This window comes from Fistularia commersonii, chromosome 3, assembly GCF_037954325.1.
Source record: "Fistularia commersonii isolate RoL2024-O1a breed Wild chromosome 3, RoL_Fcom_v1.0, whole genome shotgun sequence".
NCBI lineage: Eukaryota > Metazoa > Chordata > Actinopteri > Syngnathiformes > Fistulariidae > Fistularia > Fistularia commersonii.
The window spans coordinates 2,535,136-2,558,964 of record NC_141286.1 but is presented as its reverse complement, the minus strand read 5'-3'; the positions used below and the strand labels follow the sequence as shown (position 1 = coordinate 2,558,964).

The 23,829-nt window shown below is 37.7% G+C and overlaps 1 protein-coding gene across 1 annotated transcript in view; it reads left to right on the top strand.

Annotated features, from left to right (window-relative positions):
• The window catches only part of fat3a (FAT atypical cadherin 3a), a 206,365-nt gene that overhangs the window by 1,496 nt on the left and 181,040 nt on the right, over positions 1–23,829 (top strand). The window lies entirely within an intron of this gene.

Here is a 23,829-nt window from a genome sequence, read left to right as displayed (position 1 = left end):
AGCGCTATAGAAAACCTATGTATTATTATTATTATTTTATTATTTTAAAAGTGCTGATTATGGCTTACATCTTAAGAAAACTCAAAAATCCTATCTCAAAATATTAGAATATCACAAAAAAGTTAAAAAAAAAATGTTTTTTTAATTGCATTACAGAAGATAAAGAACTTTATCACAATATTCTAATTTTCCGAGCTTCTGAATACTTTCTTGCTATTTCTAATTTGTATTTTTCACATGCACGGACCAAAACACACCCCGGCCATGTGACCTCCAGTTAATTGGGAGGAGAAATCTTACACCGAAGCACTTTTTCCCGGCGTAAGATGATTCTCACAGAGCAGAGAGACGCGTGAGACAGAGAACACGCCAGGATTTTAGCAAAACTCACCACGCCGACGCGAATCTGACCAACAATCATCCAAATATGTAGTTCTTGTATGTAGTTGTGGTTCTGCCTGTCGTGTCCTTGTGTGTTTTTCATTTATTTAGCTAAATAGTTGTCGTCACTCTTAATGTCGCTCTTTTTTGATCATATTTTGAGGCAGTATGGATTTTTTTTTTTTTTTTTTGTTGTTTTTTTCCAGGAGGTCTGAGTGGATTTTAATATTAAATTCCTTCGTCGGCTAATCTGCTCCCAATATTAAAGCTTCCCCGTTTATTATTTTATATGTTAAATGTCAGAGCACAATGTTTTATGCACATTTTCAGCTGATATTTGGTTAAATGTTGTGAAATCTGTGCCGTGATATTTGGTGTGGATGCAGTTGATGTTGTTATGTTTAAGTTCTCCGACCAGCATTTGATAAATATCCAAAAAAGGTATAAATAGTACGATTTATTATAATCTGTTGATGTTCTTATTTCCTTCAAGCATTTTTTTATTTCAAACCCAACCTAAATCTGACCCTTTTAATCTATATTTTTTTAATTCCCCAGAACCAATTTTTTTTTAATTTATTTTTTTTATATCAAATCAATCTTAAAAATGTCTTTAAATCAATCTCTTCTTGTCAATAAATAACTTTATAGGTTGGCTTTTCACCTTGAAATCACTTGCTTTTCTAAACTCACATTAACATTTAATACTCATGGATTTTGCAGCTTATTTAGCATTATCATTTAATGAAATAAGGTCTGAGGACAGCATTAAAATATATTTTACCTATTGGAACTGCATATTCTATCCCACTTTATTTAATATATAAAGCACACCAAGCCATTTTTCATTATTGCCGGATTTTTCCTCCAAACAAGGCCCACTTTTTGTCAAAGAAAGCCTAAACCCGCAGTCAGGTCAGGTCCCATTTATTAAAAAAGATGAATAAAAAAAACCCAAAAAAAACAGAAGGTTTATTTCTGCACGGAAATCAAACCATTATGTAACCTCACAAATTATTTACATACTGAACTTGGATTTTTGTCACATTGGCATCATGACACTCTAAATGTTGGCAGGGTAACAGCAAAAAAAACCCTCTCACGCTGGTACGTCAGACACTTTTAATAACAATCTGCACCTGTCAGGGAAGAAAACTAGCATTTTAATGGACAAACTCAGAGTAATGTAGTCAAACACCCCGAGGGAATCTTTCCTAGCTGTATCTCAGTTGTCAATCATACCATTTCATCGAGATTGGACCTTTTCTTGTTTGTTTTTTTCATTTTTAATAAAAGTCCCTACAAGTCATTTGCACTCAAAAAGATGGAGAACTTTAGGAGGTATTAAAAAAAAAAAAGAAAAAATCCAATAATCAACTGGTACCAGCAGTGATATCCGGTCACAGGCGGCTCAAACTGTGATATTTGACTCAGGAAAGAAATCCTTAACCTGCAGTTTAACATGCAGTGGTTTGAGATCTCCATGTTAGCATGGTGAAGTGAACGTACCTGAAAATAAAAGGTTGCAAATAACAATCTGCTTAATTCCCCCTGCTTACAAAAAAGCATAAAAAACATATGCATAAAACTCTTAAATGTAAGGGTTTTATGCATATCTATATAATATGTAGCATATATCTCATGATATTGCGTCAAGGGTTTTTTTAAATATCAAGATCTTTATATCCGTTGTTTATATTATCATTTTAAATCATGCTGTCTACTTATATAGCACCTTCACACCTTGTAGTTTCAAAGCGCTGTACAGTGAATTGCACACACACACACACACACACACACACACACACACACACACCACAAGGCAGAGCTGCCATGCAAAATGCTAACCTGGCCGTCGAGAACAATAAATAATAAGAATACGAGTTGGAGAAAATAATTACCTTTTAGTATAAGGCAGTTTTAAGTGTTTTTATTATCTATTTCCTTTAATTTCTAACTTCTTGTAGGGATGAATCGCATATTTTAGACGCATTTTCCAAACATGTAGCTCAAACTAGTTCACTCCTCACTAGCCTGTTGACAGGATGGATGGAGTGAATCCTGCAGCTCCACCCTCTGTGTCCTGCCTGCTGCAAATGTGTGCATGAGACACTGCAGAGGAGGCCCGTTGCTCCCCCCACCACACACACACACACACACACACACACACAGCAGCTGACCTCCCTGCCCGGCACACTGACCTCCACACGGAGGAGGAGGAGGGCATCGGAGACCCTCCCTCCGCTCGGTTTTTGTTCTCATTCTCCCCGAGCGCTTTGCTCCACAGGCTGCCTGCTTGGAATGGCATTACAGCAAAAAAAAAAAAACCCTCCTCCTCCGCCTCCCCGTCCTGCTGCTTCCCCCCTCCACCCTTCCCCTCGCTTCTCCTTCATCTCAGGGGTCCCGGGGGCTTTGTGAGCGTCTGTTTGTGCCAAATGCCAGCGCTCTGCACCCCCCGCAACCCCCTGCACTCTGAGTGAGAGTTGGGATTTCTTTGGTTCCCCTCTTCATCCAGGCTTTTAGGAGGGGGTTGTGTGTCGGGTACTGGTGTTTCTTCCCCTCCGTTGGTGCTGCTGGTGTGTGTGTGTGTGTGTGTGTGAGGCCGCCATTGTCCTCCACGACTGCTGGAATGCCGGTGAACGCCGGTCGTGTCAGCCCAGATGCCTGGCAGTATTGTCTGTCTTTGTCATTTTCATATGTGTATGCTCCATTTTTTTTTTTTTTTTTCCTTCTTTGTCGCGCTACAGCCTCCTCTCGCAGCGAGTGTGAACGCACCGACTTGCATTTTGGCAACCGGGAGGGTTCCCATGCCTGCTGGGAGAGAAAAAGGCTGTTGAATATTATTGAGATGTTCTTGAATCCTCATATCAAAGTTGCCAGAATTAACCCTGGTTCGATCTTAACATTGTGTTTACTCCCCTTGTCCTACGGGTCAAAAATGACCCATAAGACAATCTTTGTACCCTAGTGGTGTACAGCCCACATGGAAACATAAACAAAAAAGAAGTATCACTTTTTCTAATTATGGGGTCTCTTTAGGAAAAGGCATAAAATTTCAAGTTGGAAAAAAATAGGTTAAGGTGTTTTCTTCTACAGCTAAACACGGTAGTGGGTCACTTTTGACCCGCAAGACAACACAAGGGTTAAATTTGCGGCCACATCCGGTCCTGATTTTGAAAATTGGACAATATGCACGTAATACCGAAAGTCTGATTTAATCCCGTGAGAAAAGAGTTTTGCAGGAATAAAAGGAAAATTACTGATCGGGAATTAAAGTTACGCCATAATCTGGACGTTCCTTATCAGAACTGGAAAACAAGTCAGGAATCTTATGAAAATACCCGCGTCGAAGAGCCCAAAGCAACTGGAAATAAACTGCAAAAAACGGTTTAAAAAAAAAAAGAGCCGAATGTTAAGGCGGTAAATTAATAACATTAATTACAATTTACCTGAAATTGGAATTAAATGAACGAGATGCCGCGGGAAAAGATCTCCAGAAGAGAGCGTGAACGCCGGCGAAGCATCTAGCATGTGGTCTTGTTAGGAAATGTCAAGGTGCTGCATCAGTTCTCCATCAATAAATCATGTCAACATTAATTTGGAGTCATTAGCATTAGATAATTGATTCCAGTTTTCCCCCCCAACCCTCCGCCTCCGCCACCGCTTTATGGATTCAAACTGAAAATCTGCTTCGCCTGGAAGAACGGGAGGCGCCGCAGAGCTGAAGGCGCATAAATGATGCTCGCGACTCCACGCATCCAACTTAAATTACTTTAGGCTCCACTTGTGGGCTCCAACACCAAAACCCAATGAGATGAAATTTTAAAATGATGGCGGTCAATGTTTCTTCCTCTACCAAAAAGCGAAAAAAAAAAAAAAAAAAAAGTGTCATAGATTTGTTATGCCATATTTTCTTCAAATAGTATCCATTTTAATAGTATTATTTACCTGTGGTCCGGATGAGCGGAGGCTTATCAGGATCACATTTCAACTTTAATGATTTAATAATTATTATTATTAATTTATATTATATTATTGAGATAATTTTATTTCATAATTAAAAAGTATTTCATATTTAATAAAAAAAAATATTTTTTTTTTCTCCCATTTTTTTGAACTCACCAACTCCAAGTCATGTGACATTTTCATCACATCTTAAGTCTTTTTTTTTTTTTTTATGTATTTTTTTCAAGTTTTCTCAACGTTTTCTTGCCATTCCGGCCTTTTCGAGGCAAACATTTAGCATATATTTTGGGAGCGGATTTCTTGCATACCGATATTTGAATATTTCTCCGTTTCGACAGATGATACTGTTTAGCACTTTTTAACAACCCGTTTCACTTGAGTTCAGTGAAACATCAGATTTCCTAAACTTGAGCGGCTCAGCAGAGATTAACCTTGTGTGGCTACCTAACATTAATTGTTTTGAAGGCGCCGGATTTCGGTAAATTAACTTGAAAAAAACATAATTTTAACTTCATCTGGCGTCAGTATTTTAATCAACTCATTGCTGTCAAACCACTATAAACATTAAAACAACTGGTGATGTTGCTACAATCGCTGATTTACTGATAAAAAATGTATTTTGGGAATCTCATAATCTTAAACCTTAAAAAAAAAAAAAAAAATCTCATCCACTTGCTGTAAATCGTAATAATTCATCTGAATATATATTCATAAATGTGCAATTTTTCATTTCATAACAGCTGCATTTGCAACAATTTTCATACTTTTGTGCACTCATCTTTCACTTGTTACTTAAGACACTTTATAATTCATTTGTATTTCTCACCCCCCCCCCCCTTTTTCTTTTTTTACTGTTTATACAATTTTCTACTATTATTTATTATTGTTATTTTTTTCTCTTAACTCTGGCACAACAATTTCCTCCGGGATAAATAAATTTGTTCTTATTCTTATTGCTCGATTTTTCTCATCAATCAACATATTCTAATACTGAAATATGGAAATGGAAAATGTGGCCTTTATAATCGGTGGAGAAATTTAAAAACCAAGCTCTCACATTTATATAATTTTTATGCAGCTCGGTGTGCCGGAAGTTGAGGTTTAGAATTTTGAATATTTTGATTGAATATTATGAAATTGCTGCAAAAATGTCAATCAAGATTTTTTTTTTGTTTGTTTTTTTTGTTTTGTTTTTATTAACGGCGGGGACGTGGGCTGCAGCAGAAGATGCCGTCGGGTGATGCTCATGTCGGGCGCTGGAGGAAGTCAACGCAGAATAGAAGAGAGGGAAAACACTCGGTGATGGATTTCGACGCCAGCCAAGTCAAAGAATAGCATGTTTTTGAAGCTGTCGTCGCTTTTTCTCGGCCAACTATGATCCATTAAGTCGCGGGGTTTCTTCGCTGCAATGCTTATTTATCTCTGGCCAAAAAGGTAGCGCTATTCAAATAGCATCACTCATTTAGCTGCTTTATTTTTCATGGAGTTCTTTGAACATGAGATGATTTCTTCCTGATTTAATTTTTATTTAAGGGTGGTTTCTTGGACATTTGTTGTATTTGGACATGTTATTTCTTTAGATGGTTTCTGTTTGGCTTTTAGCACTGATGTAGGATTGATTTTTTGCTGTTTGGAAGGTGATTTGGGACAATTTCCCAAGTAATTTAGCTGATTTTCTAAAGGAGTTGCACCTGCATTTTAGGCGTCTGCTAACTGACACCTAAGTGATTTCCTGTTTATTGGCAGGTCATTTCTAGGTGTTTTTTCATTGATTATTTGAAATTGCATTACAAGTCCTAATGATTTTCAAATAAAAGTGAACTGGCAGCAAAAGGAAATGAGCTGAATCTGTTAGAAGGATTTAAAAATATAGAATTGTTAAGCAGGAAAGTATTATCTCTATTTTAAGTGTTGTTGTACACGATAAAGATCGTAAGACAGCATTTGTTTCATTCGTCATCAATTTATATTTGGTATCGCAATTTATTTCAACACAACAGAATTCTTTTCAGTATCAGTAAAGTCAAGTTTGGAAGGTGCTTTTAAACCATGTATATTGTGATCATTAAAAATGTGTAGGTTTTAACATTGAGGGCCCGAGGCTGCAGCTTGAACAGTAAATAAAAGCTTTTGAAGAAAAGTTTTACGGACGTGTTAGTGGTTCCAGTGCCGATCAATAACCAGCCGTTCCGAATGTGCTCGGCCTGGACGCTTCTTTCTAAAACTCCATAACTAAATCTTGCGATTCGTCGCTTGAAATTAGTTTCATGGACCATTTTCAACCGGTATTGAATGCTGTTCCACTATTTTTTATTCAGTTGAATTATATATTTTATGACATATATATATATATATATATATGTATATACACATATATTCATATGTGTGAATAGTAAATCGCTATGAAAATACCTTTATATGTCTTGAAAACTAGGTAATATATCTGAAAAGAAATGATATTAGATAATATTTTAGCAGCAGGCAGCGCAGTGGTTGGTGCTTCTGCCGCACAGCACAAACATTATAGTCATATTTATAGGAATAAATCTATTTACATTTATATTCATATTTATCGTACTTATTTTTTTAACTTTAATAACTGTGATGCAACGATGACAAAGGAATTTCCCCAATGGGGATCAATAAAGTTACATTTGTATTAAAAACCTGTATATATGTGGATCGATCTATCTATCTATCTATCTATCTATCTATCTATCTATCTATCTATCTATTGATTGATCGATAGCGTATCTATCTATCTATCTATCTATCTATCTATCTATTGATCGATCGATAGCGTATCTATCTATCTATCTATCTATCTATCTATCTATTGATTGATCGATAGCGTATCTATCTATCTATCTATCTATCTATCTATCTATCTATCTATCTATCTATCTATCTATTGATCGATCGATAGCGTATCTATCTATCTATCTATCTATCTATTGATTGATCGATAGCGTATCTATCTATCTATCTATCTATCTATCTATCTATCTATCTATCTATCTATCTATCTATCTATCTATTGATCGATCGATAGCGTATCTATCTATCTATCTATTTATCTATCTATCTATCTATCTATCTATCTATCTATCTATCTATCTATCTATCTATCTATCTATTGATCGATCGATAGCGTATCTATCCATCTATCTATCTATTGATTGATCGATAGCGTATCTATCTATCTATCTATCTATCTATCTATCTATCTATCTATCTATCTATCTATCTATCTATCTATCTATCTATCTATCTATCTATCTATCTATCTATCTATCTCACCTTGTCGACTGTTTTCAGCAATCATGCCCTTTGTAATTTATTTCACATTTTTCACCTACTTAAATCTGCACGAAAAAAAAGAAGAGTTATAGTGCCATTCAATTGGTTCCTCTTTCACAGATTCAAATGAAAGCTTAACAACATGTTGCAATAAGTCAATTAAAGTTACCTCACTCCTACAATGAAGAGAAACTTTATTAGATTAAATTCCTACCTCAATTATTGGATATTTGCAGGACAAATAGCCTGTGATTACCTGAGCTACTTCAAATCAGCCTTAAAATGAATACAAACTTGTCGAAAATGTCGAAAAAAATTCTAGAAAATAAATGCAGGCCTCTGTTAAAAAAAAAAAAAAAAAACGAAAAATAAATTGCCATTAAATTTACCTCCTCATACCTTGAAAACTAGTTAATATATCTGAAAAGAAACAACATGAAATAATATTTTAGCAGCAGGCAGTCCAGTGGTTAGCGCTTCCGCCTCACAGCACACATATATCATATTCATATATATGAATAAATGTATCTATTTATATTAATATTCATATTTATTGTATTTTTTTATTATTTTTTTCACATAATAACCGTTATGCTACTTATACTTACTTATAGATAGTAAATGAATGCATGATTATTTTAAGATTTTATTTAACTATAGGGGGAAAACAACCTTAACACAGGCTAGGGTATAATTGTTCAGATTAGAAAAACTAATAAACAAAATAAATCAAATCCGGATCTAAAATCAAGAATTGGAAGATTGATCCGTTGCATCCCATTTTTATTTTACAATATGGATACAAAGAGGTTCATTTCTCGCGCACTTCCCGTCGAACATCGTGTTATCGTCTCTGCTAATTGGTTTCTCGTCACGTGAAGTTTCATACGATTAAAACTGACGCGTTTGCGAAGCGTTTACAAAAAAATTAAAAAATCCTTCGGGCTGTTTAGAACAAAAAGCGGTAGCCGGCCGCCGGCGTCTCGCGGGACTCACCTGACGATCGGCCAAATCTTAAAAATCCCGCATCCACCGGGTTCAAATGAATTACTTCAAAACGGGCCTCTTTTTTTTTTTTTTTTTCTTTTTTTTTTTTTTTTTTGCCCGGCTGTCGTCTAATCAGCGAGCGGACTAATTCCCAGCAAAGCTCTTTGTCATGTTAAATCACGTCCACCGCTGTTCATTTCCTGTGTCAGATTCAGCCGATACATTTTTACATCCGCATGCTCGGAAGGAGAGATGAAGTTCCCTAGCATTGTGCGCGGAAAACGTCCATTTAACATTCCTTTCCCCCCCTCAAGTCACCGACTGCTGACACAAGTCATTATGGCTGAATAATTGTACTTCTGCTAATATAATTGGGGGATCATTATTCAAGCAGGCACACACTGTAAGGTACTCCCTCCTCCGATCTCTACGCTAATTCCCTCGGGTGGCAATCAGGTCGTGCTGCAGAGTGTGATGTGAACAAGGCTGTGCAAGAGCAATGCATTTGTGTACAAGAGAGCAGTTAAAGGCTAATGTAACTGGCCTAGAGGTAATGTCTAATTGGGCTGAAAATGCAGCTTCAAGTCATGGACCAACAAGAATGTGAGATGGAGGCGACGTTCTTAAAAAATATATACTGCTCAAAAAAATAAAGGGAACGCTTGAACAACACAATGTAACTCCAAGTCAATCACACTTGTGTGAAATCATAGTGTCCACTCAGGAAGCAACACAGATTCATTTGGACTTGTTTTAAGGACATTACATCAAAGTTGGATCAGCCTGGAGTTTGTTTTTACACTTTCATTTGGAGTGTGATTCCTAATCCAGACCTCCATGGGTTGATACAATTGATTCCCATTGATCATTTTTGTGTGATTTTGTTGTCAGCACATTCAACTGTGTAAAGAGCAAAGTATTTCATAAGAATATTTCATTCATTTAGATCTAGGATGTGTTTTTTAAATGTTCCCTTTATTTTTTTGAGCAGTGTATATACACTGTGTATATACGCCCAAAATCACCCAAAAATGATGAATATCAACAATTTTATTATCCAGTTTAAATAGTTCCTGCAAGATTCTGATTGGACATTTTTATTTTATTTTATTTTATTTTATTTTATTTTATTTTATTTTATTTTATTTACATAGACTGCTCCAAAAAATAAAAGGAACACTAAATGAATGAAACATTCTTATTGAATACACAGTTGAATGTGCTGACAACAAAATCACCCAAAAATGATGAATATCAACAATTTTATTATCCAGTTTAAATAGTTCCTGCAAGATTCTGATTGGACATTTTTATTCTATTTTTATTTTATTTTATTTTATTTTATTTTATTTTATTTACATAGACTGCTCCAAAAAATAAAAGGAACACCAAATGAATGAAACATTCTTATTGAATACACAGTTGAATGTGCTGACAACAAAATCACCCAAAAATGATGAATATCAACAATTTTATTATCCAGTTTAAATAGTTCCTGCAAGATTCTGATTGGACATTTTTATTTTATTTTATTTTATTTTATTTTATTTTATTTTATTTTATTTTATTTTATTTACATAGACTGCTCCAAAAAATAAAAGGTACACTAAATGAATGAAATATTCTTATTGAATACACAGTAGAATGTGCTGACAACAAAATCTCCCAAAAATGATGAATGGAAATGTAACGTATGAACCCACGGAGGTCTGGATTTGGAGTTACACTCCAAATGAAAGTGTAAAAACACACTCCAGGCCGATCCAACTTGGACGTAACGCCATTTAAACGACATTTAAACAAGTCAAAATGAATCCGTGTCGCTCCATAAGTGGACAGTTTGATGCGATTGATTTGGCATCACATTGTGTTCCCTTTATTTTTTATATATATTTACACCTGTAGCTGTCGCAGATTATTTCCATGCACGCTGAATCGCCGCTGCATGTATTTTCCCGCAGCTCATCAGGTCCACCTGGCACCGGTTGCTTCCCAGCCAGATGGGTCTGGACCTCACGGCGTGGCAGAAACCCTTTTCCCATGTTTCACTCGAGTGTTATCTTTAAAATCCGACCGTCCAAAATACACGGCTGTTTCAGTTTTTTTTTTTTTTTTCCTTTTGTTCTCTGGAATTGAAATACCGTATAGCTGGAGTCAGCCGGGCTCGACCGTGCCGTCTTCTGGCCGGCTACTGTCTTTCGTGTTCTGGCTCGTGTCCACGGAGGCCTCGACATTTTTGGCTTTAGCTGCAGGTGTGTTAAACACATTAGCTGCAACCGGAGCTCCTGCAGGGCGCTTCCAGCTATCAAACATGGTGGATTCTTCAGCTCCAGATCATTTTAGTGTTTGACCAGGTGTTACCACAGGCACATTTGCTGTCATAGCCAACTTTTCGCATCAGAAATATCACCGAGAGACGGTTATTTACCGTTACTTATTTCATCCACAATTGAGCTTGTCTTTGCTAGTGCTGATTTTGTAGATTGTTATGATCACAACCAGATGATGTGGGTATACATATACACTGCTCAAAAAAGTCAAGGGAACATTTAAAAAACACATCCTAGATCTAAATGAATGAAATATTCTTATGAAATACTTTGCTCTTTACACAGTTGAATGTGCTGACAACAAAATCCCACAAAAATGATCAATGGAAATCAATTGTATCAACCCATGGAGGTCTGGATTAGGAATCACACTCAAAATTAAAGTGTAAAAACAAACTCCAGGCTGATCCAACTTTGATGTAATGTCCTTAAAACAAGTCCAAATGAATCTGTGTTGCTTCCTGAGTGGACACTATGATTTCACACAAGTGTGATTGACTTGGAGTTACATTGTGTTGTTCAAGTGTTCCCTTTATTTTTTTGAGCAGTATATATATATATATATATACAGTGATCCCACAGATTTGCATGGTGCATTGTGTTCTGCATTCTGATTGGCTAAAAAGTCACTCCGCTTCGTCACTACCTGTGCGTCAATAACGTTGCAGTTTAATATGTACACGTACGTAAAACAGCTTGCCGAATTTACATGACGTACGTGCAAATTCTCTTGCGATTTCGAGTTTCTCTAAAACCCGTAATATTGACAAAACGCTCTGGAGCGACAAAAGGGCCCAAAAGGCAGCGGAAGATGCGATCTATCGCAGATAAAGTTAAACTTCTGGACATGCTAAGGGAAGGTAAAAGCTATGCGGCTGTAGGTCGGCATTACGGAATGAATGAATTTTCCGTTCGTTCCATAAAGAAGGAAGAAGAAAACATAAGGACGACAGCAGCGATGTATAATAGAGTATTTAATTATATAATAATTGTAAAAAAAAAAAAAAAAAGGTTTCTACTTCAGAGATTTTGCCTATCAGGGGTTCTTTTTGGAACGTAACCCCCGCGAAAAACAAGGGTTTACTGTATATATTTTTTGATCTACTTAACTCCATTTTCAAATGGAACAAATGATGTAGAAACTTGTCAACAGCTGTCAAATGCAGTTTATAGTGGGTGGTTTTAAATTGCAGTGTTTCGCGACTGTTTTCTGTTTGGGATGCTGGAATCAATCGCTGATCTGGTGCCTTTCGACAAATTTTGAAGGTAAAGCGGTTTAGCATGGCTAGCATCGACCGGCTGAGAAGGATGGCGAGATGCCGCAATTACCCGACTGCGATTTTCCGTTTCTAAAAACGTCCGTGACCCATTAATTCAAATGCATTGATGAAATTCATACATTTCACAGTAGTAAAAAAAAAAAAATTGATTATTATATCGCTGATCTCGCCTTGGCTGCGGGGATCCCATAACCTCTCTTTGCCGTGTATCGTTGTAATGCGAATTCATTTGTATTGTGTAATTTTTAAGAGCATTTCGCCACATTTTACATTACATTACATTTGGCAGACGCTTTTATCCAAAGCGACTTACAATAGAGGACATGAGCACTGCAAATAACACTTGCAAATACAAGATGCACAGGAAATATACAGAACAGTAAGCTGTTTTTTTTTTTTTTTTTTTAAGACAAAGACGTACACGTATGTACACACACACACACACACACACTGCATAGCCTAACTTGGTGCCTAACCTGATCTGGGGCATCAGCGCAGTAAAAAGTCCTGAAAGAGAAACGTTTCTACCTGTTTCTTGAAGGTTGAGAGAGATGATGCTAGTTTTGTTGCTTCCGGAAGTTTGTTCCACCACTGAGGTAGTAGAACAGTTTTGCCTGAGATCGCTTAGAGCGAAAAGGTCCTGCTAGTAGGTTTGTATTAAAGGAACGCAGCTCTCTGCCGGGAACATAAGGTCTTATCATTTCGGTCAGAAATGTATTTCGTTATAGAAACAACGGACTCACTCGATCATTAGACAAATTGGAGGTGCGACGAAGGGTCTCGCCACATGGCGGGTGCATCATCTTTACGAGAGAAATGCATTCCTGTAATAAGTCGGACCGCTCGACCGTGCGCTTTACGCGGAAATGCCGCCGATACGAAACGGGGAAAAAAAAAAAACGAAAGAAACAACAGCGTCTCAGCGGAGTAAGTCTCCGTGCGGCGCCAGCGGAGACTCATCACGCTCTCATTGAGATGCACAAACCCAGAGAAGAAATACAATGACAGGTCTTACATTTCTGCCTTTCCCCAAAAAAAAAAAAAAAAAAAAAAAAAGATTTAATTTCAGAGCCAAGCCGCTGCTGACTGTTACAAATAGACTCCGCGGCCGGCGGGTCAGCCGGGTGATACAGTGCGGGACAAACTGCTTGTGATTTCACCTCTTTTTCTTCGGAGTAGAGCTGCTTGTCAGCACCGCCCGCTCAATCAATTTCTGGTTTAGGTGTTCACAAATGGGCCGCCCCTGCTGCGCCCGCCCGCCCGAGATAGATGACGTTGTTCAGCCAGAGAGGCCTTGTTGACAGTAAAAAAAAAAAGGGGGGGGGGGGGAATGCGTTTTAAAGTGGCATTTTTTTTTTTTTTTTTTTTATTTTGGGTTGATAGCTCGGTAGGTTAAGAATTTTGATGTTGCAAGTCTTTGGTCCATGATGTGAGAAATAAACTGTCACTCTGTTTATCTTTCACTTCAGAAGAAAGAGGGAAAACGCAAATGAATTGTCGGAGCGACATATCTCTTCAGACGGATAAAACTCTGTGTAGATGAAAGCAGTAATTGATTTGTGTGTGTGTGTGTGTGGGTGTGTGTGTGTGTGTGTGTGTGTGCGGCTCGATGACGACACAGTGACGACCTTTTGAGTGGGCAGTGCTTAGTCAACACTTTTCATCTAGAGAGTGGCGTTTACTCAAGGTGTGTGTGTGTGTGTGTGTGTGTGTGTGTGAGAGAGAAAGAAAAAATAAGTAACCAGCAGCTAATTTTCCCTCATGTTGAGCTTTCAATATCTCTGTGCGAAATGTGTGACTCTCCATACTTTATTCTCATTTGTCCGTCTGCGCTTGCAATGAATAGAAGTTTGGAGGCAAAGCTGATAAACGGGTCGTACACATTTTAATGTACAACCAAAGAGGAAGAGATTCCAGGTGTGTGTGCTGGTTTTATTGTGCACCTTCATCCCACTTAATCCATAAACCTAGATCGTCTCACAAAGAGATTATATTCATTATTAATGTTATCAAATACTGTTATATGTCATTGTGTTGATTTGAAAATAATGATATTCAATCAAATTATTCATGGATGTCTTGCCATCCTCTGTCTTCTGTCCCTCCAATTCTATTTATATTCATATTTATTTTATTTTTTGGCATTCTAACTGTTACGCTTACAAATTTCCCCTACAGGGATCAATGAAATTTATATTATCTTATCTTATCTTATTGTATCATATTGTATCATATCTTATCTTATCTTATCCTACCTTACCTTACCTTACCTAACCTAACCTAACCTAACCTTATCTTATCTTATCTTATCTTATCTTATCTTATCTTATCTTATCTTACCTTACCTTACCTTACCTTACCTTACCTTACCTTACCTTACCTTACCTTACCTAACCTAACCTAACCTTACCTTACCTTACCTTACCTTACCTTACCTTACCTTATCTTATCTTATCTTATCTTACCTAACCTTATCTTATCTTACCTAACCTTATCTTACCTTATCTTATCTTATCTTATCTTATTCTACCTTACCTTAACTTACCTTACCTAACCTAGCCTAACTTAACCTTACCTTATTTTATCTTATCTTATCTTATCTTATCTTATCTTACCTTACCTTATCTTATCTTACCTAACCTTATCTTACCTTATCTTATCTTATCTTACCTTATCTTATCTTATCTTATCTTATTCTATCTTATCTTATCTTAAAATGTCTACCTCCAGACTCCATGACTCACTTTTCAGTTCAAATGTATGAGTTGTTGGCAAACGCCCTCAGTAAGATTACGTTCATGATAGAAATGAATTGTTTCTTAGTATCAGCAAGACATTTCCTTAATTACAAAATTTTGTTTATATATTTATACTTTTGTTAAGAGGGTTCCGGCTATTTAGACATTGGTATCATTGTAATCTATCCAACCGGGTACTAAAAAAGGCTTTTCTTTCCCCGTCAAACACCGAGTCATTGTGACGTGCCTGCAGCGATATGTAAATGACCAGATATTTAGTTGAAGGGAAATTAGCAGATTATGTGGTCCGTCATTGAAACTACAAAAAAAAAATGTGATCTGGTGGTTCAGACCACCTTTGAACGCGACCTAAATGGTTAAATCTCTCTATATTTTGTGTGTTCGTGTTTCTGCTAACCTGGATTCCCCATTATCTTGACCCGCGGCCCGATTGCCGGCATTAGTCCGGAGCACAATGGCGCCGTTGTGTTGAACGAGGATTCGGGGAAAGAATGCCGGCTTCTTCACATCGGTGACAGATATTAACGGGAATAAGATGCGTCGGACAAACAGTAACACGCTCTCATCCGTCACGGTGTTTGCGGTAATGGAATTAAAAACTCTTGACATCACGTTATTTATTCATTTATGTCATTTGCGGTTCTGTTTGCTTTTTTTTTTTTTTTTTTTAAACTGTATCTCCACTCCTACTTCTTTCTGTTTTTTTTTTCATTTTTCCCCCCAATGTTTGAACGCAACTCAATCAGCATCTTTCTTATTTGCCTCTATTATATCCAAAGCTTAATTTCTGTCTCTCTCTCTCTCTCCCCCTCTCTCTCTTTTCTACTGTGGTAATTTTTCTCTAGTGATTTGACTTTCTTCTCTATTTGATTGTACTTCGATTTTATACAACACTCGCTCCTTCTTTTATGTGATATTGACTGTTTTCTCACAGCTTGTTGTTGCACATTGCAGCTTTGCAACATTTATGGGTAAAGACTTGGGGTAAAAAAAAGAGAAAAAAAAACTCTGAAAACAACAGTACGCTCAGATTTGAAAGCGCAACTTTGATAAGAAAGTATCACAGTATATATATTTGTAATAATATTTATCTGAAATTGAATACCTGGAAGGCAGCGTGGTTTGTTTTTACGGCAAGTTATGGCAAGAGGAGGATAAAAAGAAAAGTTTCTTATATATATTTTGTCGCCTCTGACTCAGGCAGTAATGAGCAAAAATGTGAATATATTCAATGTGATGTCATCATATTGATATTTTAGCGCACATTGCATTATGTTTTACAAGACAGATGCCAATTAAATTAACCATCAGTGACCGTAACCCTCGGTGCTACGGAAGAAGACTGCAAATTGCTTAGCTTAATAATTCTACATTTGATTAAAAACAACCCCCTGGGCATTGGACAAAAGCTCTGGACTGTGCACGTGCTGCATTTGATTAAAAAAAACAAAACAAACAAAAAAAAAACATTGAAAACCGGAGCTTTAGTTGGTCTGTTGTTTTAAGACTGGAAGCGAGTTTGCTTAGCAGTGTAATGATTGGAAGTCCAAATGCTGAAGGGCCAAAATGGGCAGTGAGGCGATAAGAACTATTCAAACCTGAGTGAACTTCTACATCCTGTCGACTGCAGTGCCTTCAATTTCCCCTCGGAATGACTAAAACTGTGTGATAGCTCAAAGGAGTTAGCAAAAAAAGAAAAAAAAAATGTAAATATTGTAAAAAAAAAAAAAAAAAAACAGGAAAAAAACAACAACAATAAAGGTATTTATCTATTTAGCTTATAAAGACATGAGTTTTATGTTTATTTCCATGTGTTATTAATAAAATCGTACTAATTTTGCATCCCGTTTTTATGCAATTAAAACTTGACAGTGATGCACCAGGTAAGTCAGAGGGCAGTTTTTACCCGACTGATTTAACACATCTGACGTCTGTAAGCAAATACTGAAAAATCAGTAAAACCCCCAAAACTGTGTCTCAAGATGTACATCACCGTTTCCGCTTTTAGATAGTTTTGCTTTTATTAATCAACGAATGCCAAAACAGTCGCGGGATCATTTTTATCAGCCAGAACTTTGTTTGAAAGGATTAATATGAGCTCTTTTGAAGTCAATCAGTGTGTTTACAGACGTTACTGCATCATTTGACCTTGATTTTTGGGCAAAGGCAGGGTGATTGATATCACCAGCCACTCGGGCAGCAGCTTCAGATGGTTTCCATGACGATACACTTCATAACATTGCATCTAAGTTGGTAAACTTCTCCTGGATTGAATTGTTAATCCCCGATGCAAAAGGGTTAAAAATCCAATGCTTTTCTCAGATCTGATACTTTTATCTTCGTTGTTAAATATTGCAAACGAGACACATGAGGAATTTATTATTAAATGAATTATCTCCCATTTTGTTGCCATGAGACAGATCACATGAATCTGGAATAATGAGAAAAGACATAAAAATATCTTGCATGCCTCAATATTGACCACAAACACAACATTTTAACTCTTTACAGGGTTTTATTCAGTCAGAGGTCTTTTTTATTCATACTGAAATGGAGGTAAATTGTCTAAATGCTAAATCAAGCCGTCATCATATGCAAATAGTGAATTACTCTGCACGCAGTGTCTTGGGGCCAAGTTGTAATTTAGTACTATACATTTATCATGTTGTCATAATTGGCAATTTGCTAATCAAATGCCCCCCCAGTAGACATTTATTGATTTCTTTATTTATTATCTACAAGTCAGTGGTCCTTTTTTCATTGTATTACAAACTGATATATAGATATTCATTTCAAATCGAAGCTATATGTTAAAGAAGGGCGGTAACGCTGACTCAGATCTATTGTGTTTTTGTGAACGACATTTGAAAGCAATAATAATAATAATAATAATATTTGCATGAATTAATTGCCTTCTCTGTTAATTATGAGTATTGTGTCTTTGTTTAGCAGAATTTTTTTCAAAAAAATATCAGCTTTTAATTTCATTCCGCTGATGTACAACTGCACATTCAAAGCGATACGTATTAAATTGACAGTTTTCAATCCTTTGAATTATTTGGGAAAACTCACTGTGAAAATCTTCATTTTAATTGAATCCACATTGCGAAGCGAGACGCCGATCATCTTCAAAACATACATTTCTGACATTTCATGCAACTATCAGGATGACGCGTGTTTTGTTTTCGCTCCGAAACAAAGTCCGACGGCGTTATTGTTCTCGCAGCTGAGTATACTGCTTTATTTACACCGGATCACACGTTTTTTATTTTGCGGATGATTTAGGAGTACTTTAACCGAGTCACGAACGCGTGGCGCCCGTCACCTGTGTCTTCGCAGCCTCCAGGCTGTGCTGTCCTTTCTTTTTACTTAAGATGTGATCATGTGGGACGGCAGCTGCCTGGTAATCACACAAGCTTATGACCGGGATGTTGTCGGTTTCACTCTCAGGACCTGCTGTTTTCTCTTGTGCGATTGCGAAGCACGGAAGTTGGTTGATGTTTCGTCGTCCGCCGTCGGTGTTTGGAATTGTATTTTTATACAATTTTTATCTTCAATTTAAGAGATAAACTCTATTTAATAGAGTCAGATTGACATTTTCCCGCTGCTGCTGATTGCATAACAGGCAAGCAACAGTAATGAATTCGAGAACTGTATTTGATAAAACCGACCTTTGTACTAGTTCAATGTACCGTCATTTCTGGACTATTGAGCGCACCTGAATATAAGCCGCACCAGCTAGACGACCGCTAATTTGGGCTTCCTCCTGCGCACTAAAACCGTTAAAGTCGTCTTTTTCGGTGTCGGAGTTGAACAGACTCAAGATTTCCCGGTCATTTCATCCGTCCGATGTGATGAGGATAGATGTTGTAGCTGCGTGACGCTCTTTAGCCCCCCCCAAAAAAATCCATATATTAGTCGCTTGTTGTTTAACCCTGGTGCGATCTTAACATCGTGTTTACTCCCCTTGTCCTACGGGTCAAAAATGACCCAGGTACCCTAGTGGTGTAAAGCCCACATGGAAACATAAACAAAAAAGAAGTATCATTTTTTTTCTAATTATGGGGTCTCTTTAGGAAAAGTCATGAAATTTCAAGTTGGAAAAAAAAATAGGTTACGGTGTTTTTTCTACAGCTGAACATGATAGTGGGTCACTTTGGACCCGCAAGACAACACAAGGGTTAAGTGAAAAAAGTTGCGGCTCATCGTACGGAAATTACAGTACGTAGATTGAAGACTCTCCTTGGTTGATGAAGCTGTGATTTGTGCACGGCCCCCCGATGGCGAGTACTATAACCTGCTCAAGATGACCTATTTGCAGATCAGAAAGTAGGAATTTCCTCGCTTCACAACCACTCGGAGTTGCGACGGGTTTTGCGATAATATTAAAATACGCGGAATTTTGAGTGTGTACGCATTTAGAACTGGCTTATATTCATGCAAATATAAATATCAAAGACAAAAAATGGTAAAATAGCATGGTACAAATGGAGGATATTTATGCATTACATGACATTCCAGCCATTTGGCAGACGCTTTTATCCAAAGTGCAATTCAGCCACCAAAAATCCAAAGTACCAGTAGTCAGAAGTCAGAAGTGACCACTCAACCAAATAGCCATCTCAGAACCACATACATACATTCATTTCTTCGTTTTTTTTTTTTTTTTTTTATCGGGGGGGGGGGGGATGATTAGTTGGGTAGTGCTTGGTGAAGAGGTTTCGGTAGAACGGTAGAAACGATGTTTCGCCCGTTTAACGACAGTCCCCGTGGAACGTACCGTTAAGTGAGGACCACCCGTACGAGGAAAGACGTTTCCACGCTTGTACATGATGTGATAATAAACGCTTGGCATCTTGAACCTCTTTAAACGCTCCATTTGTCTCGTGGACTCGGCTTGAAGCCCTTCTGGGATCCAGTGCATCTCAGTAAAGTGTCGACTGAGAAGTAAACAAAGCTACGCTTTCTAACAAAATCCCAATTTCAATCCGGAGGTCTTGAAGTGTGTTCTGCGCGCCCTGTTTAAAATTCAATTCAATTCGACGAAAGGTATGTCGCATAGGGGTCGGTAATTTCATTTAGAAGAAGGAAAGCTTTCACGTGGTCGTGGTCGGCCTCGTGCGAGTGTGTGCGAGTGTGTGTGCGGTGCCAAAGTGCAAATCCTACCCACCTCCAGGGATTGGACATGTGACTTTGGTGTGGCTGGGCAGTGATAACAGTAATTACCTATTGTTGGATTCTATACAAGCGCTACTTTGGGCTCGACTCAAATGTGAACTGCCTCTGGACAACACACTGTTTTACGCTCTGCAAAATGTTTTCTGGGACCCCCCTTCTTGAAATGGGGCCAGCAGACCAACTCTGAAGTAATGGCAACAGAAACGAGTGTATAATTTTAAAAGTACTCAGAAACAGTCACACTCGAGCAAACGATGTTTGCTATTGGCTTTCACCGAAAATTCACCCTGTTTCAGCTTCAGTGTCCCGTCGTTTAAAGTCCCAGGATGGGATTCGTGATGTTTGCGAGTTTTTCCCTCCGGTAAAACCGCTCTCTGTGACGGGCGCCTCGTTTTTGGTACGTTGATTGAATGTGCTTTTCTTTTAAACACAAATTTGTAGATTTCATGGCTAACTTTGCTAAATACAGGATATTACACCCTAGATGCACTTTTTCAGCATGCGAGCTACTTTTAAAATGACCAAGTCAAAATGATTTTGCTGCAACAAAAAATACAAAACATTCTGTATATGTACAATGTATGTTTATGTACCTTGCATGAGTCAATATTGCACAACACAAAATAAATATGCACATTTTTTGTCATGACCCAAGTTCACTCTGATGACTTGCACTGAATTAAATCATAGTCCGGTTGCGACTTTCGCTTTTGAAGTATGTTGTGTGAAAAGTGACCGCTGTCCGGACATCTGGGATTTTAGTTTCTTCACATTTCTGTTTCTCAGCTCGCTTTTTTGGCGGGACGTCCGTGTCGTATTTTTCCACAAACGGTCCGAAAACGCCGCTCCACATTACCCTTCTTTAGTATTGTGATGTCATACTGAAAAATAGGTCCTCCCCCCTATTCGGTTTTTGTCTTCTTACTTGATCCGGCTCCCCAATTCATTTTATACCCTTTCTTAAGTTTAAGAAAAAAAAAAAACAAGGCTAAAAATCGGAGATAACTTGTTGACTGGTTTGTTAGCTTTGCTGCACTTCGCGCCGTGTTTCTGCAGAAAAAATCAGATTCCCCGTATATCAGTCAAGTAGATGGATGATAGGCTGACGTCTATTTTTTATTTTTTTTAAATATCATGCGATCTCCCAGTATTACCTTTGCGATCGATGTATTGAGCAGCCCTGCTGCAGGCTTTATTAGTCGCTCCAGATTTGTAAAAATGTGGGCTGAAATGATACACTTTGACTACTCGACCAATAAAGGCTCGTCTCACCAAGCAAGGGCATTTTGAAGGATAAAGTAATTTACCCACAACTCAATTTGGCCCCGTTCCTGTGGCAGAATGCATTGATTTCCTCGAAAGGTTCTTCATCTCTGGGGAACGTTTCTCCAGACCCGGTGAGTCTTCATGTCTCTGCCCTTCTCACATTCCACCCACACTGGATCTCCCTGAAGATATCACTATATAAAATCTACCAGTTAAACGTTTAACCGATATACCGATAATGGATCGCGAAAAATGAATATTGTGTGAAAGCTCGAGAAATGTTATGATGTCGGAGAGCCGGTGAAGATCGCCCTGCATTGCAGAGGCTTTTTGGAACTCCAGAATCTCAGTAAGCTTTAACAGCTTTATAAGAAAATAAGATAAAATGAAATAACAATAAGATGTAAAACGTCTGAGAGACACAAGACGATTCAAAAGCCTTCCAGCCTTTATTATAGGTTCCCAAAAACAGACGCCTATTGTTTCTGTAGAATCGTCAAAGCTTTCGTAGGTTACGAACAAGATGAACAGTTAAATAACAGGTGAAGCTGGAATCCTAATATTGTTTTATACATTAAAAACATACCCTTGCACACACACATTTCTGTTTTTTTGTACCATTTATAGATTCTTCACACAATGACATTGAATAAACCCGTGCGAAAAAATCATTACGTTCAGTTCACTGGTACAAAGAGGCTCTTTTTGGCAAGAAGTTCTATCGATGCTAATCAATTCCTGGACATGAAAATGTCCAACACAGATAAACTTCAAGCGTCGATCATTGCTGGACTGGAGAGAAGTCAAGTTAGTATTTGTTTGGGTGGAGACTGTCTGAACGAGACTCACGAGAGTATTTATTTAGCCTTTCCGGCAGCTTCCACCGTTACTTAACAAGTATATCTCGTAAAACTTCTCACTTGCATGCAAACAACAAATGTTGACGCTCACCAAGTCGCGCATCCTTAACGGGAACTCGGTTTTCTGGAGGAAAGCGAGGCTGCAAACAGGGGACGAGGAGACGGAGAAGCAGTTTAAATTACATCCTGCACAGAAAATCCATAGGCTCACTTGAGAATTGGGCCTTGTTTCATCCTCCCTCACACACACACACACACACACACACACCTACATTTCTATACTGGCGCAAAAAAAAAAATTTCAAGAAAACACACTTACCTGATTTCCCCCGCTGTCTGTTTCCTCGAAGGGTTTGAAGAATGGATTAGTCTAAATTGTAGGGAACGTACGAGAGGAGGAGAAGTGGAATATATTTTATCCTTGAAAGTGATATATTTCGAAAAACGTCCTTCATTCTTCTTTTCAGTGACTAATTTAACAAAAATACAAGGCCAACACTCAAGAGAATGGAGTACAGCTAATCTAATTGGCCAGTTTCATTATTTTGCTGCTCTAGTGGCATATATTCACGCATACTGGTACGCCGGTATGTACAATATATCGGTTTGTTGGAATTAAAACATATCAGTCATTTCTATAATCTGTAGAAACGCACATGGAAATAATTGTTTCTCACAAAAAAAAAAAAAAATCACGCAATGGTCGCCGAAATAACTGTAAAAAGTGACAATAAATTAAAAAGAATGCAAAAAAACAGCCAATGACAATCACTCATCGCTTTTGAATTGTTCTTCAACAGAATAATTAAAAAAAAAAAAAAAAAAATTATGAAACTGGCCTGGACAAAAAATTGGTGGTACCCTAACTTAATATTCTGTTGCATAACCTTTCGAGGCGATCACCGCAACTCAATGATTTGTGTAACGTTCAAAGAAACTTCTGCACCCGTCAACATGTTTTCTGGGCCACTCGTTTTAAGCAAACTGTTCCGGTTGTCCGAGGTTTTGCCAGGTTTGAAGGACGTCTCCTCCAGACGGCATGTTTCAGATCCTGCAAGAAGTTTGGATTTAGATCTGGGCTCCCAGAGAGCCACTTCAGAAGAAGTCCAATATTTTGCTCTTAGCCATTCTTTGGTGTTTTGGGTCATTTTCTTGTCGGCAGGCCCACGACTCGCGACTAATACCAAGCTTTCTGATACTAAGCAGCGCATTTCGCTCCAGAATGCCTTGATTGTCTTGAGATTTCCTTCAACTCTGCACAGTTTCAAAGCACACCATCCCCAGAAGGGATGGTGTGCTTTTCTTGGTATGCTTCAATTTTTTTTTTTTTTCCTTTGTGAACATAGAGCTTCTGTGCCTTGCCAAAAAAGCTTGAGTTATGTCTCATCTGTCCAAAGGAAATTCTCCCAGAAGGTTTGTGGCTTGTCAATATGCATTGTGGCATATTCCAGTCCCGCTTTTTTTATGATTTGCCTTCAACATTGGTCCTCCTTGGGTGTCTATTTTGGCTAAAAACAGTGAC